Source organism: Limulus polyphemus, unplaced genomic scaffold (assembly GCF_000517525.1).
Source record: "Limulus polyphemus unplaced genomic scaffold, Limulus_polyphemus-2.1.2 Scaffold505, whole genome shotgun sequence".
In the NCBI taxonomy this organism is placed as follows: Eukaryota; Metazoa; Arthropoda; class Merostomata; order Xiphosura; family Limulidae; genus Limulus; species Limulus polyphemus.
Genome location: NW_013666115.1, coordinates 517348 through 528102, shown reverse-complemented (window position 1 = coordinate 528102; position 10755 = coordinate 517348). Strand labels below are relative to the sequence as shown.

At 30.7% G+C, this 10755-nt stretch overlaps 1 long non-coding RNA gene across 4 annotated transcripts in view; it reads right to left on the bottom strand.

Annotated features, from left to right (window-relative positions):
- LOC111085606 overlaps positions 1–10755 on the bottom strand; it is a 26653-nt gene that overhangs the window by 13635 nt on the left and 2263 nt on the right. For 3 of the 4 annotated variants that reach the window (XR_002610411.1, XR_002610410.1, XR_002610412.1), the window contains exon 2: positions 913–1036. This is a non-coding gene — a long non-coding RNA (uncharacterized LOC111085606). Of the gene's footprint in view, positions 1–912; positions 2758–10755 lie in introns of those variants that run through there. The other variant, XR_002610409.1, reaches the window with a different exon arrangement.

Below are 10755 nucleotides of genomic sequence, written 5' to 3'. Positions count from 1 at the left end.
CTGATGGAGCAGATGAACTTGATGTGAAGCAGAGGACAATGAGATAGAGACAAGTACGGAAGATGATACATCCCGTAAAATTAAGAGACTGTTGAATTTTAATTTTGTGTTCGTAAATTCTGTACATTTAATTAAGTTATTGTTAATTATCTATTGGTTTAATGTAATTGGCTATTGTTCAGGACGAACAATACTAAGGAAGGGGCAGTGTTACGACAGCGGAAGTCACGTGACGCTGGTAACACGTCATGAGATTCTAGAAGGATCTTGACTGTTCCTGGCAACTCTAGTCTTTTCTAGACGCCTCTATTTTAGTATATAAGCCCGGCAAATAAAGCGGAGATATAATTGCAGATAGACAAATATTGGGACAGATAATTGAGTCATGCGAGCGGTAGTGTTCGTTAGTAAAGTGTGTGAATCGTTGTGAAATATAGTGTGTGTTTAAGTTAAAGTGACTGTGGTAATTCTGTGTATTGCAAAGTTGTACTGAGAAAGAATAAACTAGTTTTATTTAAGAAAGGACTTGTATTGCTGAAGTTCTTCAGGAAAAATTTATACCAGAAATTAACAAACGACCAGAGATGTAAAAATATTTAGAAACTTAAGATTGTTAATATAGTTATCTATTACTTTTTAAGAAAGATAATACTAGACAATAAAGCATATATTTAAATATGTGAAGAGAGTCCAAACCATTTGATTTTGGGACTTTCTTTTAAACTGAATCTCAACATGCTGATACATGTGTGGCTGTCTTGAGAAGTGATGGCTTAATTTGTAACAGATATATATATATATATATATATATATATATATAACAGATACATTTTCAATAATCATTTTTCCATGCTCAAACATCTGCTAAATTACAAAGAATTGGGGGTTGAGGAATAATCAGAAGATACATACCTGTAGGGTTCTTTTTTTTTCCTGTCTTTTGATGTTACGATCCAATAACTTCTATCTAAACTAAAATAATAACGATAAGAAGATGTATGATGGGTAGCTTTCTTGGATTACCTTAATCCATGACCTAACAAAATTACAAAAAGAACAACCAACAGTATTACTCTTTGATGTCTTATCTCAGAACTAAATGAAAGCTAAAATATTTAACTTGTACGTATCAACATGAGCACTCACAACTAGTTAATTTGCTTTATATTTCATGCTATAGTAAATGAAACTACTTAATCACTCAGAAACATTTAAGTGATTTATCAAGGTTACTTATTTAGCTTTGAGGAAGAAAGCTTTTGGAACATTACTAATTATTGGTTTTGAATACACAACAACTTTGTAAAGTTTTAATTGTTTTCCCTTGGTAGAAAAAATATTTCCATTATAACTTTTTTGATTTTTTAAGCAGTATTGTAAATAGCACACATACACGCTTTATTAGGAAACAATACAATTTTTGTGCACATGTAAATATAAAAATATAAGGTCAATATATCAGTAAGGAAAAAACCTGCTAGAAACATTTATATGAGTGCATTATATATTTCCATTATAACTTTTTTGATTTTTTAAGCAGTATTGTAAATAGCACACATACACGCTTTATTAGGAAACAATACAATTTTTGTGCACATGTAAATATAAAAATATAAGGTCAATATATCAGTAGGGAAAAAACCTGCTAGAAACATTTATATGAGTGCACGAGCCAAACAGACAATATATCATAGTAAAATCCAAACATGGAACATGGTTAGAAAAACCACTACTAATGCAAGGTTCAGCATTCTGTTGACTCCAACATCATCAGGAACAACATGTAAGTGGGTAAATTGCTATAAGTAGAGGTCATGTGATGTTTGGGTGATGTAAGTATAGATGACATCACAATATTGGTTAACAAGAGGCTTCAACTGTGAAATCAACAGAGCTTATATTTTTCTGTGAGTTTCTCTTGATTTCCTTCACACAACTTTGATAAGAGAAAAGTCTATTTCCTTTGACTCAGTTCACTGATGGCCAAATACATTGAATGGGAATGTTTTTTTAGCCACACCCCTAATTCACAGCCAGTTTCCCCTATATAAAAGTAAGAACAAACCTAACTATAAACTTGGTAAGTAAATCCAATTGTACGTCCTTTGGATATTTAACCCAAATAGTTTTTGCCCTAGTTCAATAATGAACTTAATTGGTTGCAGCATCTTATATTTGCTAACAATCTTAACCCAAATTTTCTTAATAGCGGTTGAAACAAACATATTTAAAATTTTTAAATAGTGTTATCTATCAAGTATTCAGAACACCCATTAACTTGTATGAAACATGTATGGAATTGAGAGAAACTCACAAAGCAATAAAAGATACTCTATGGATTTCATACACGAAGTCTTCTGTTGATTGAGATTCTAGTGTCTTCCTATTCCTACATCAATTAAATATTATGACTCATATATATAGTGTTTTTTATGTACCCTTTTCACATTGTTCTTGAGGATGTTGGAGTTAATGTCAATGAAATTTTGAACTCTGTGTTAGTGCTTGTTTTTTAATCATAATCCATTTGTTTTCACCTTTACTACTGATTTTATATTGTAATACCTCCACATTCAATGAATTATCAATCAAGACAGTGAATAAGCCTATATTACTTAGGCATTGAAGCCTACTTAAGTTTTCATATTACATCAAAAGAAATCTTTCCAAAATGTCACTTGTGAAACCTAACACCTATTCTGTTAAACATAGGCACTACAACAATATTGAAAGAAAATACTAGCATCAAACAGCAATAAAAAATGTAAATAATGTATATAATTTAATATTAATAAACTGTTTCTCATCTTTATACAACTTTTACTAAAATATATAAGTATTCCAGTTACATACTATGCTGTAAAATATAAACATACTAATCAGTTTAATGTGTTATTTCTAAACTTCCATCTATGTCAGCTTATGATTTTTTTGTTCTTATAAATAGTGAATCATTTTTTAAAGTTTTTTCAAACTGACGTTGGAATTAGGAAAAAAATCCAAAATATTGGTATTTACAATTTTTCTATTATTGTATTTTAAACATTTCTTATGAAGCTTTTATCTCCATTTTAAGAATCATTTTAATTTCCACAAAGAGATCAATATAGTATTATCAATAGTTTCCTTTTTAATGTATTATATAAATATTATCTATCATACAGTGTGAAAAGAATGTTTATTAGTTTTGTCACATGGAATTTAAAGACAGTGATTTTTAATTATGAATTATTTTAACTAATAATAAACATCTGTTTTCCATAATAATACTATACACTTTTTTTTCTCTCAACCTTAATGACTCTAACTGGTCATGCAGCACTGCTTACTAAACTGATCAAATTTTTTAAAGGGCATATATAAGAGTAATATCAATAAAACATGAGATTGTTATTTTTAGTATTTTTCTGATATAATCAATTCATCAAGTAATGTTTCTTCATCAACAGAAATCCAGTAGGTTTAATAGGGTAGTATTTTGAACATTTATATGGGGAAACCCAAGGAACAATATCTTAATCATACTTTCAGCTTAATGCTGTAGTTTAATCATAAGTAGTTGTATTTATGTTGATTATCATATTAAATGAAGGATAGTTCAAAAAACAGCTTTAAAAAACCCTAACAAGTTGGAAATAAGAATATTAATCTGATGTGAGAACAAATGATTATTAATTTTACTAATTAATAAGTCTGGTGAATATCTGAATGGCACATTCCACTAATCAACCAGCTCTAGCCACAAACCTATGGTATACTCAATAACATCTAACTATCAGTTAAATTAAACTGGGCTTTAAGAAGCCTTGTTTAGATAAGGGTTAAGTTTACAATGAAAAACAACAAAAACCTTTATATCTGAGATTTAATACTATATCCTTTCTAAAGGGATAAAAGGATAAACACATTTTTGTGAGATAATAGGAACCAGCTATACACTCCTTATTTGGCTAGGTGTCAAATTAGATAAATAATGCTTTGGATAAAATAAATTCTACACACTCATTCTGTTGATTACTTTACCTTTTGTTAAATTTTAACAAGATGACTGTTAGATAGCTAATATGCATATTACTTAATAATATATAAATTTATTAAAATATTTTATAAAATCCATTATCACAATACACAAATGGATCAACTATATTGTAGCATTACAATTTTGCATTGGGATTTTGTATTTGCAAGTATTTCAATTATATTATTCAGAAATAAGAATTGAAAGATGTTTTGGATAAGATTTTCTGTGTGTCTAATACCAGTCATTATTAACTAGCTGGCAAGCTGGATCCTTGTTCCTGTCAGACTGACCCTAATGGATGGCCTTGTCTACTGACATAAGGGCAAGGGTATGATTACAAATGATATTCTACATGCACCATTTATCCAGTGTTTAATGGTCTTGCTTTATTCTCAACACACACTGCTCAGCAAATGATTGTATTGTGGAAACCTATTAAAACCCTTTGAGGGAATTGTGGATTGATTAATGTTGCATTCTCAAAACAGAAAAGTCCCCCACCCCACCTAAAAGGCTGTTATTGTTGTTATTTCAACAAAATGCTACAAAATGGGCTATTTCACTCTTTCCACCTCATAGAATTGAACCCCAGATTTTAATTGTTCTTAGAACATAGGAAAAAAGGAAAAATAATTCATGAAGAACATAATAACATTTATTGGTCAATGGTGCTTCAGGAAATCTAGCACAATTTTTTCTTCTCTTGTCTTTTGCTCAATATTATAAATACATGCACTAATGATATGACAGTAAAATGTGGAAATGCACCTAGAAAGATTGCTATATATCAATAAAGTTGTAACACAGCAAATAATTGTTTTAGTGGTGCCAATGACAAATATAATGCTTCACACTGTATTTTTTTCTTACAGATAAACATATTTCAACTTTCAGTGATAGTTTGGATGGTAAAACATATAAAAGACATGGTCGTTGTAGGTGGTCACTGCATGTGATAAACCACAACACATTCAGTCATAACTATGATCCACTTCTAATCAAGGTCTATAGTGAGGAATGTTTTAATATATATTAACATTTATATCACATCTTATATCATTAAAAATTCAGTTGTACAAAAGGGTTGATATTATCTTGCTTACAAGGTTTTGCGTTTCACCTTAATGATAATATGATACCTTACATGATATGTACATTAAATGTATGCAACATTTTAAATTACTTACAATAGACTAAAAATATTATACATATATCTACGATTTGTATCCACACCAGCTACAGTATGTAGAAAATGACTTTGTTTGAAAGGAACTGAATGTTCAAACAATGACCTAAAAGTCACAAATAAAAGGGTTTAATAATAGACAGATATTAGTTAGGTTAATGTTTATGACTGCTGGTGATTTCTATGTACCTTCTAATAATGTGTTAGTGTTATCATTTCTTTTGTCTATATATATTTGTAAATATGGAAACATTTTTAGTATATGAATGTTTTGAATAACAAAAATATATTTTAACTTAGACAAGGCAATGTCAACATCCAAATTATGTACTTTTCATCCACACTATAAGATACTAAGAATATTAGTCTTGAAATATTTTAATTTGAAATAAATTAGCATAAGCAAAACACTGTATCCATTACCATAGTTCTAATGGAATTGCATTATCTGAGAAAGATTTAGCCCACAAAATATTGGATAAGCATAAAAAGAGAGACAGAACCTCTCATTCTGGGAGAGAAGGTGCTGATATTTCCCTCCGAACTAAAAAACTCCATGGTTCACAGATGAAAAGGAGAAGACTGAGCTGGACTTGAGATGTAATTTGAAAAAAATAAAATAAAAAATATCCCAAAAAGAACACGATATTGGATGGGATTGATAACAGACTTCTCCACCTTGATAATCCAACCCATCCAAACAGCTTCTCTGATGAGAAGTTGGATAAATATGGAAGATTCTGCAAAAGATGATGCCATATAAAGATAGTAATTTATGCTGCAAAAATGCATGAATCAGGCAAAATGACCAGACCACTCTATATAAAATGTAGGGTGCCAATGCTAGCCTAAAAGGAAAAGCTCAGAATTGATAAACATGATCCTCATGGATAAAATCTAGATAATGATGTGAAGATAAGCATTGATCACATTGAATCTCATCATCCAAAGGCCTAGAAGAAAGGTCTAACTGAAAAACAAGTAGGATGTCATAGTGAACTGAGGCACATCGAGGAACCGATTCAGATGGGAGAGACTGAAAACAAGACACCAAACCCAGTCTTTTGGGGATGACAGAAAGTCAGGAATAGAATCCTGGAAGCACAGGAGAAACCTGTTCCATGGCACCCTTTATGAGGTCTTCAGCCACTTGTATGAGAGATGCTGGCAGGAAACGGGATCTTGAGGGGAAGAAGGAACTGGGACAGGGGATAAGGTGGGAGGAAAAGGAAGGAGAGCCCTTCTAGCCAAACTCAAATGACACAAGGGTTTGGTGAACAATGATATGCAAGTGCTTGAGCCTCTGCTGTACATGAAGGGGGAGGATACAGCATACTAACTCCTGCATATAATTGATCTGCAAAACATTTGGCATGGATGCCAATATCAGGCAAAGGGGGAAGAAATCAAAATTTCAGAATTAAGTGCTGCACTTAATAAGGACAAGGAGGGATCAAATAACATGGGTGACATAGACAAAACACAACATACTTGAAATATAGTGTCTAAAAAATGGTGACTGAGGTCTAGGTGGTTCAATAGGCTGAAAACATGCCTGCATAGCAAGAGCTATCCAAGTCCGCATCATCCTGCTCTAAGTCTTCAACTGATGGCAGAAGTGCTTGTAGATTGGGAGATCTCTTGGCCTACATGGAAGAAGCCATCTCCCGACAAACTACAACCAACACTTCCTCCTCTAACACTGTACCTGCAGCCATTTTCATGAGCTGTTGAACACCAGTACTATCAGTAACCGTTGTAGTTGTAATAGTAAATTCTGAATTCAAAAATACTGACTGACTACTGGTAACTGAGTAAGAAATAAAATTCACAATCAAATAAAGAAATTGAACTTGTGGTTTATAAACAATACTTTGAATATGTTTAAAATGCACTAAAAAATGTTTGAAATCAAGCAATAGGTCTCAACACTGTATGCCAAATTGAGAAGTGAAGATTGAGTTCAACTGCATAGAGGGAGTCAGCTGCAATAGGAGGGTTTGTCACACTCTTATTGGTGGAGGACTATCACATACTGATTTGCATGCTTAAATGCAGCTGAGCTACATGGTATACCCATGGCATTAGGTGGGAGTTTCAAGGTTAGTTGCAAGCAAAATTTGCGCAATAGAGGGCAGTCAAATCAAGAATAGATGTAATTGTGGCAGAGGTAAGTAATCATATTGGAAGTGCCCTATTTTAGGATTTTTTTATCCACCATCCCGAGCAAACATCCTTAAACAAAATAATCCATGTATACTTTTGGAGAGCTTCAAGTTATTATACTGTTACGACAGTGGAAGGCATGCAACGCTGGAAGCATGCATGCTGGAGTTTCTAGAATGATCATGACTTATCGAGGAACCTCGCGGATGTCTGAGTGTTTGCCTGGCGCTCTCTTTTTTAGCATATAAGCCTGCGGGATGATTGATTGAAGATATAGATAATTGAGTCAAGTGAACAGAAGGCACCGTAAGTAAAGTGTGTGAACCACTGTAATTTATAGCGTGTGTTATAAAGGTTGTTTAGTTTAAGGTGACTGTGGAAATTCTGCGTATCGAGAAAGAAGAAACTAGTTTTAATTAAGAAAGGACTTGTATCGCTGAAGTTCCGCGGAAAGAATTTATACCAGAAATTAAGGAAATTATCAAACAAGCAGATATGCAACAATACTTAAAATTACATTAATCAAGCCAGCTAACTCTGTGTGATGGATGCTAATGTACATATCTTTATAGTAAGATTAAGTGAAATACCAAGATAGGCTTGTCTTCAAAATTGTTTAAAATTCATATTTAAACTAGATCTTATTTTCAATCAGCTTAGAATCAACAGCTGACATGTAGTTATGTCAAAAATAACAGCCTGTTCTTCACACTGTAAAATAAGTAAAACTATAGTATTGTATCTGAGTTCTATGTAAGTGCACCATGATTGAAAATTTTCTCCAATAGATTATAAAACTTTATTTCTCTAGAGTTTTTAATTAACTGTCAATCAAGAACTAAAATATAGACTGAATACCTGCTACATAACAATAAAATTTTTACATTATACTTAAAAAAATATAAAATAAAACATTTACTTAATTTATTAATTTAACTGTATGTATTTATATGCAAACTGATCATCTCCATTAAAAAATAAAGTAGCACTTTCAGTTTAGCTTACTTTGTGCTTTCATACATACTGTTGTTACACATATCTTACTGCTTTCACACACACTGTTGTTACAGATATGTATACACATATCTTACTGCTTTCATACACACTGTTGTTACAGATATGTATACACATATCTTACTGCTTTCATACACACTTGTTACAGATATGTATACATATATCTTACTACTTTCGTACACACTGTTGTTACAGATATGTATACATATATCTTACTGCTTTCATACAAACTGTTGTTACATATATGCATACATATATCTTACACATATATCTTACTGCTTTCACACACACACACTGTTGTTACAGATATGTATACATATATCTTACTGCTTTCACACACACTGTTCTACAATAACTTGACAAATACTGTGATGTCCATCAAAATAATTTTAATTAAGCAAGTCATAAGAGATTCTTCTGCTTTATCCATATCCTCACCTTATACTGCATACGTAAAACAAATAAACAATATAAAAATATCCTCATTATTCAAATACAACTGAACACAACAAGTTCTTCACAGTTTTCAACCTCTTGCTATATCAGAACTTGGACTACACACATATTAAGCTTTATATTGTGTTGTTTTTTTGATATATTTAAACTTCATTTTTGAAAACCAGAAACTATTAAATCAAATGTGTGGCTGATACAATATGCATGCAAAAACATGTGTAAAGCATTATTGTATGCACAAGACAATTTGGTTATATTTTACTACAAAAATGTGTTATTGCTGTGTGGGAAATAAATATGAGCAAATTTTTAACTATATTATAAAAAAAATCAATAATTTCTATGAACAACAATTCAATGAGTAATTACCTGAATACTGGGATTGACATTAGTCACAAATAACACACATGTACATCTGAGAATCTATGTTTACACACAGCCTACTTTAACACATAAAATGTTTGACAGTGTGACCTGGATGCAAAGAAACTGTAAGTTAAACATTCCACATCACCTTAGTTGCATGTGTATTTGCAAATCTCTTGATATTTTTCAATGACCTAATTATTACAAATCCAGTGAGCTAAGGACAGGTCTTTTTTAATGTCCACAGAATTTCTTTTTGGATTACACGGTTTTAACCGGAACAACATATTCAATATATAAAGCATATTTCCAGTTATATATTTTTTGTTTTTTTGCAATATATAACAGTTGCTAATTTCACAAAAAACAGAACAAATTTTATATACAACTTCCACTACACAGTCTTACTATATCTGTTTCAAATGCCACACTGCATTCTCAAGGTAAACAAGGAAAGTCACTAGTCCTAAATATGCACTACATTTATACATGTACAGGTATGGACAGTATACTTTCAGCTAATTATAAACCATAATATCTATAATTCTTCTGTGAAGATTACACAGCCGAGTTCTAAATTTTATGTTTTATATATGCATAGAAATAACTACTGAATTTGGAATAAATTATAATAATAATGTGTCATATATAATCAAATGGGAATTTAATTCAGTTTTTTAAAAAATAGGTTCTTTGTTAAATAAACTTCCTACCTAGAAAATCTATTTTTATAATTTTTTTGAAAGTAATAAATTTCTGAAGATAATTTATAGATTATCTTTAGTTTCATGGTCAAGCTGTTGTTTTGCTATGTATAAATCTTGTTGGGTCTCTTTTTAGAACTTTGTGTTCAATTTTGTTTTTCTTCATATAAACAATAGTCTATTCTTTACAAAGATTACTAACTTAAATTGTTGAAAATGGTATAAATGAAAGATACTGAAATTATGCCTAGTTTAAAAGACATAGCATTAAAAAAGAATATGATTTCATATATTAAAAATGTCTAGTAGATGGAAAAAAACTACCTTAAACAATATATTTGATTTCTTGAAAAATAAGACTTAAAATTGTGACTAAATGTTAAAGGTCATAATCACAAACTGTAAAAGTTTAGTTACAGCCCTGTTCTCAAAAATAATTAAGTCTTTAATTGTGTTATCAACTGTTTTAATAGTTTATAAAAGTCAGTGTATGTTGTTCTTTGGGTTCTTTCAAAGCTCTATCACACTATTTTATAGACAAATAAGTTTACAATTGCAATTATAATTTTGTCATTTTTTTTGTGAGGTTGATGAGCAACCTCCAATTACTAAATAGCCTGTTTTTCTTATGTTAAGCATTATGAAGAGTAGGCATTTTTTAAAAGGAAATTTGTATTTATTCTACACACAATATACAATCAATTTATTTTCTGTATAAAGAAATGTATTATACCTTTTAGTATATTACATCACTTTATAATCAAGCTATATAACACACACACACACACACACATATATATATATATATATATATATATATATATATATATACAATAGTAGAC